The sequence below is a fragment of the Cavia porcellus genome, unplaced genomic scaffold (assembly GCF_034190915.1).
Source record: "Cavia porcellus strain 051 isolate PalLab524CR breed Dunkin Hartley unplaced genomic scaffold, mCavPor4.1 scaffold_12, whole genome shotgun sequence".
NCBI classification, from domain to species: domain Eukaryota; kingdom Metazoa; phylum Chordata; class Mammalia; order Rodentia; family Caviidae; genus Cavia; species Cavia porcellus.
In genome coordinates, this window is record NW_026947495.1 from 33,230,185 (window position 1) to 33,236,419 (window position 6,235).

Below are 6,235 nucleotides of genomic sequence, written 5' to 3' on the forward strand. Positions count from 1 at the left end.
TTTTGAGCTGCTGGCTCTCCTGGAGGTGCTCATCATGACTAGCTTCCCCAATGTGAGTTCAACTATTGTCATTGGAGGAGCTCCGGACCTTGTTGGTGAGAGTGTCTGCAGTTCACTTTGGGGGAGCTTTGGTCCTTGTATTGAGTGTCGCTTCCTGGCTGAGGAGTGGAAGACGTGTGTCATTTACTCTCCAGGAGAACCTTGTCTTGCTGGCTTTCTGGCATGTATTCAACTGTTCTCATCTTTGGAGGAGCTCAGGACCTCCATGTTACTGAGGATGGCTGTGGTACTTTTCGGGACAGCTCTGGTTCTTATTTTGAGTGTGAATTCTAGGCTCCAGTGTAGAACCCTCAACTTACTGGCATAGCTCTTTCACCCCACTGGCATAGACTTTCTAGCTTCCACTACTGATTTTTCGGCCTTCCCAGCACAGATCCATAAAACAGACTGGTGTGAGTCCTCATTGGCTCTAGGTGCACTCGTGGGAGGCATTGTCATTAGCTCTAGGTTTTCATCTACACTCATGCAGGACATTGCTGTGGGATTCAGCCCTTTGGCTGAATATTCTCTGTCTCTAATATTGTAAACAGATTTCCTGCACTTTCTGATGGGATGACTATCATAAAATAATATTATAAGTACTGTGTCTTAATTCTAATGGTTCTCTGCACAACTCCTGACTACATCATGCCTCATATAAAAATGCTGGCTCACCAATACTCACAGCCTGGCTTTTGTTAAAAATTATTCTAGCCAGAACCATCAATATAAAATAATTTTTATTCACTACCTCCTAACTTCTTTGAATATCATTTCTTTCCTGAACTCATTTTTACCAAAACATTTTGAGTTGGCTACCACGGAAATTCCTGATTCATTTTACTTTACCTTAAATTACTTTACCTGCATGCACTATTTTCCACTAGTAACAAGGCAGATTTTCCTTTAAAAGGCAAGCTGCCATCTCATTTATTCTTGTTTTCTTTGAAGCCAACTCAGGTGGAGATTTGAGTGCAAGGGCTTGTTGTGATATGCTCTTGAGACCAAAATACTTTTGTGGCTGGGGCAGGGGAGGGGGAGCAGTGCAATGCTGTAAAAGGAACTTCAACACATTCCAAAAAAATTTCTTACCAATCCCCCAAGAAGCTTCAGCCTGGGATGACTCTTTGACTAAATTTTCTTGTAGTAGGTCTCTCGTACCTTTTCGGTAGGTGTGAACTGATTCTGGGAAGGGGACATAGCTTCAGAAGAGGCCCTAAAATTCACTGAGATATCAGTCCGCAGAGGTCCAAGCAATAACAGTTTTGCATAATGAGAGTTTTAGTCCTAAAGATGAGGCTGACTACCAGTGTCATGGAAAAACAGCAGACCTGAATCAGGAAAATAAAATGAAATATTTGGGAGTCAGTAGAGATGGAATAGTCTAGTATTTCCTATGCCAATCACTTCTGCTTTTCTATTGTTTGTATATACTGGCCTATGTGAGAAGTTGAGATTAGTCATCATGAAAGGACCAGGGTTATGTTCTCATTCCTTCTCCTTGCCCATCTTGGTTTCAAATTTTTATCTTTAATGAGTCTAGGACATTATATATGTATATTTCATGACAAGCTATCACAAGCTTGAAGTTAGTATAAATATGTTATAAAATACAATAATGCATAAAAATACATTATATATAAATACTTTAATGCATATATATATATATGTGCACACAGTTATATGCAATTTGAAAAGAATTGCTTCTGTTGTTACATTGTTGGATCTTTTGAAGCAAGGAATATTTTTGTAGGTGGTTAGGCCAACTGATAGTCTAATAGCAAGTTGATTTTGTTTAAAAAATAAAAGAAATTTTAAAAATTAGCTTCATTAACTTCTAGAATTAAAGCAGTTCACAAAATTTATTTTTCATGATGTGTTTAGAAAATTTTTAAAAATTTAATAATTAAAAAGATAAAGGGAAAATTGTCTTTAACTTAGTCTGGGACAGACTCTTAAATCACTATCCCTTTCTGGGAAGAAATTAACATTCCTGATAAACTGCCTAAGCAATTCTCAGATAAACTTTTAATGGTGTTAAGACCTCTTCTGGGAAGCCTGTTATCATTCCACTCAGCTGAGTGATAGTCAAGAGTTCAGTGATCCCTTGCCAGGCCTTTTTTTCTTTTTGTATATGGTCTGTAAAAGATATCTAGTGATACAACAAAGAGAGAAAAAGAGAAATGGAAAGGCAGAGAGAATCTTCAAATAGTCTAACTTAAAAACTCTCCTCCTTCAAATATTTGAAAATAAAATTTTATTAGTGAATCTATTTAAACTTTCTCAAAAATAATCCTTTTCAAGTAGTAAGTATTTAATGAATATTTGGTGCCAGTTACCAAATTAAATTATAAAATAGAATAAAACTATACCAAAACATGTGCTAAAACTCTAAATCAATTAATAATTTAAGTTATGAACTCATGTTTAAATTGATTAAACAATTGCATGTTTTCAACTGGAGTTCCAGGTCTGACCAATTACTCTAACAGGCTAAATTATTCAAATAGTTAAAAATATTTGAAATAAGTGTACAGTTTTCTTAACAAGAATAACAAAATAACAACCGTAACATGGGTTTAATTATCTAAAATATTTTGGTTTTTAAATCTTGCTAGAAATTAAAACAGTGCTACATATAGAATACAATTCCAACACCCACCACACTCATGGAGATGACCTTTTCCATGGAACTCTTAAGGTTTTCTTACAGTTTTGTGATTCTTCAAGTTCACAATAAATTGTCTAACTAGCATTAGATTTTGTTTGTTTATTTAGTGTATTGGGGAGTGAACCTAAAGCATTCACATTAATCTATATCCCAACCCCATTTTAAAACTATTTAACTTGGAGAGTGTCTCCATGAGTTGCTAAATTGCCCAGGCTGGGCTCAAACTTGCAGTTTTTCTGCATCAACTTCCCAGAATGCTGGGATTGTATACAGGCCTGTGGCACCATGTCAGGCCTTATGAGGGATTCTGATAAAACTTCCTATGTCCAAATACAAGATGCCACAGAACTCTTCCAATTTAAAATTCACAAACATTTGGATTATTTTCTTGATCTTGAGTAATGTCAAATTTTCACACAAAAGTCTGTAAACACCATCAAAGGCTGACTTTTTATTAGAGTTAGCATTCTCCCTATTCCTAAAGACTCATAAACTTGAAGAATTTTCACAATATCTCTGAGTCGTATAACTAATAGACATGAAAATGATATCCAGTCACTTCCATATATTTCTTCACATCTGTGTGGTTATTAACTCTCAAATTCCAAAGTAATTCTATGACACTGTTCTTTCACCAAGCCCTCATGTTTCTTGCTTCCCTTGTCTGAAAATGTCATTACCAAGTCTTATTTTCATGATCACGATTAAGAATATTATCCAACTCCCGGTTAAATCATGAACACTTAATTACATAATATTTATAAAATTTGCTAGTAATAAAAGTTGTATTACTAGCTCTGGTTATTACTTGATTTTTGTTTGTTTGTTTTTAACCACTGAAGTCTCTCTTGAGTTTTTGTGATAAGTGAGAAATTGCACTAGGAGCTTTATATTACCCATATAAATCACTAAATAGTGGTAGGGGATAGATAATAGCAATCTATTTCAGAACAAGGATTTTGAGGGCTAAATAATAATAAGCTTATGTTTGTGTTGCTGTTATTAGGGGTACCAGAATTTAAAGCCAATCTGTAAGACTACATGCAGACTCTTTTAATCTTGGTTCTATATGAGCAATGGTTTAATAAAAATAAATCTTATATGTCCTAAGTGTTCTAGGCAACCAGACAAGCAGTGATCTGTCTAAGCTGCCGTATTCAAATGTCATGAAAGGATTGTCTACATTCTATCACCATCCTTTTTAAAATTTTGTTTAACACCCACAAATGGCCTTTTATTGCTCTTTTGCTATTTCATTTGTGCTGGGTTTATATTAGTAACTAAACAGGAAGCTGTCCTAAGACAGGGAGTATGTTTTACTTTGTTGGAGCTCCTGGGTGATGTACACCATCACTCTTAGACAGGGACAGATGTGAGAAAGTAGTGGTTTTAATAAATGAGACAATCAATTTTGAAAAGGAACTCAGGTTTATGTCCGTTATTACTTAAAGTATGAGACATTTTATTGGGGAAAAATCAATCCTTTAAAATTTATTCATTGATTTCTCAGACATTACTTTTTTCAATGTAATACCAAACATTACTTCTAAAAATGCACATTTGTACACACTTTATTTATTCAAGCTTTCATTAATGCTCTAAAATAGTATTACCATTGTCTACTATTGCTGTTGTAAGAGTAAAGAAGCTAAAGGACTTTGCAAAGGAAATGATCAAGCAAGGGTCAGGACCAGAGTTTGGAGCCTAGTGCTATTCCTTTCAATAACAAAAAGGACTGTTCATCATAGAAGGATTACTGAAGTTGTTTATTATTGAAATTATTTCCTACCGCAATGTGAGTATCCTTACTGGAATGCTTTCAATGATTCTGTATCCTTCAACTAAGTTCATTTAAATATAATGTCCTCATAGTACAGCAACCGTTTTAGAAAATAAATGTGCAAATTGATCTCCATGTTCTCTCATTCTGCTTCTGTTGAACATGCTTTGACTTGCAAGCACTTACTACCCAGTGAGTCCTCAGAACTTAACTATGAATATAATTCCCATCCCCCCTCAGCAGGTCTAAGGCAGAGCTTTGCTGATATCTCACTCTTAACATGTTTAGACTGGACTCATTGTTTTCCCAACTTACCCAAATAAAACTTGTTTTCTCTCTTCTACTTTCACTCTATTTCTATTCAGTTATGCTACTGTCCATTCTTCAGCAAATCCAGCCACATCTTTAGTGATTGCCTTCTTCTGAGAGTTGGTAGATCAACTCTACCCTCAAACTCTCATATGTAATCAATCATTGAATTATGTTGATTCTACCTATTACCATCTTTAGAATTTATTAATTTTTCTCCATTAACATTGCTAGAATTATGATTAAGTCATGTTTTGCCTTTAAATTTTTTTAGACAGGATCTCACTGTGCACTTCAGACTGACCTTGAAGTCGTGATTCTTTTGCCTCAGCCTTTCACATGTTAGGATTACAGGCATGTAACACCATATCTAGCTTATCTTGGATTACTAATAGGTACTTCTTATGCATTACTCTTTGAGTTTTTATATTACAGATGAAAATACATTATAAAGGCACATAAGTTTTGAGTCCTTCTTAAAACTGTCACTACTTCCAAGAATTCAGGAAAAAAGAAGTATAGTTTATGGTCATTCCCGTTAAGGCCCCATATTTAACTGGTTAGATTAGTTAGATTTTCACTTCTTGGAATAAATACCTGATATACAATTTAAAGGATCAAGAAGTTATTTTTGTTCACAATTTCAAAGAATTCATTCCAAAGTCGGGCTGGCTCCAGCTGGCTCCAAAGCAGAAATATAAGGATCAAATGGCATAGTAGACCAAAGATGCTTAGATTATGGGAGCTGGAAAGCAAAGCAGGGAACCAGGTACAGTGCCAGAGAGGAAGGGGCGAAGGGACAGATACACAACCCACAGTCACACCCTCACGTCCCACCCAGACATGCTTAGAAGCATGCTCACTAATCCCCTAGGTGGCACTAAAGTCAATTAGTTGTCCATGAAGGCTTAATTAATCACACATCTGTACCTCCAAACTATTTTTCAACAAAAAATGGACTGTCTTTAGTTTGTGGCATTAGCCATCCTACACTTTGAAGATGTTTCTCACACTTTATCTCTGATTATTGTCAGCTCATTCCTCATGTCTTCCTAATAAGGTATTTTTTGATGGTTATGATCATTATCTCCCCAAGCAGATCAACTGACTTAACTAAATAGTCTCATAACAAAATGACTTCCTCCATTGCTAAATTTATAATTCTATTTTCACCTGTATTCATCTATTGGTCCTCATCTAAGTATCGGACAGATGTCTGGAGCATTGTAAGCATTCATCATGTACATATTTGGTTTTTTTCAATATTATACTCATTCATCATATTTGCTATTCATTTAATGTAAGAAATCTCATATAACTGAAGCACCAATTTAAATAGATCTTTTTAACATAGAAATTATATATAATAAGCAAAAATGAGAAAATTATAGAGCATACAAGCTAAAAGTAGAACATACTTTGAGTAAGAAGCATGT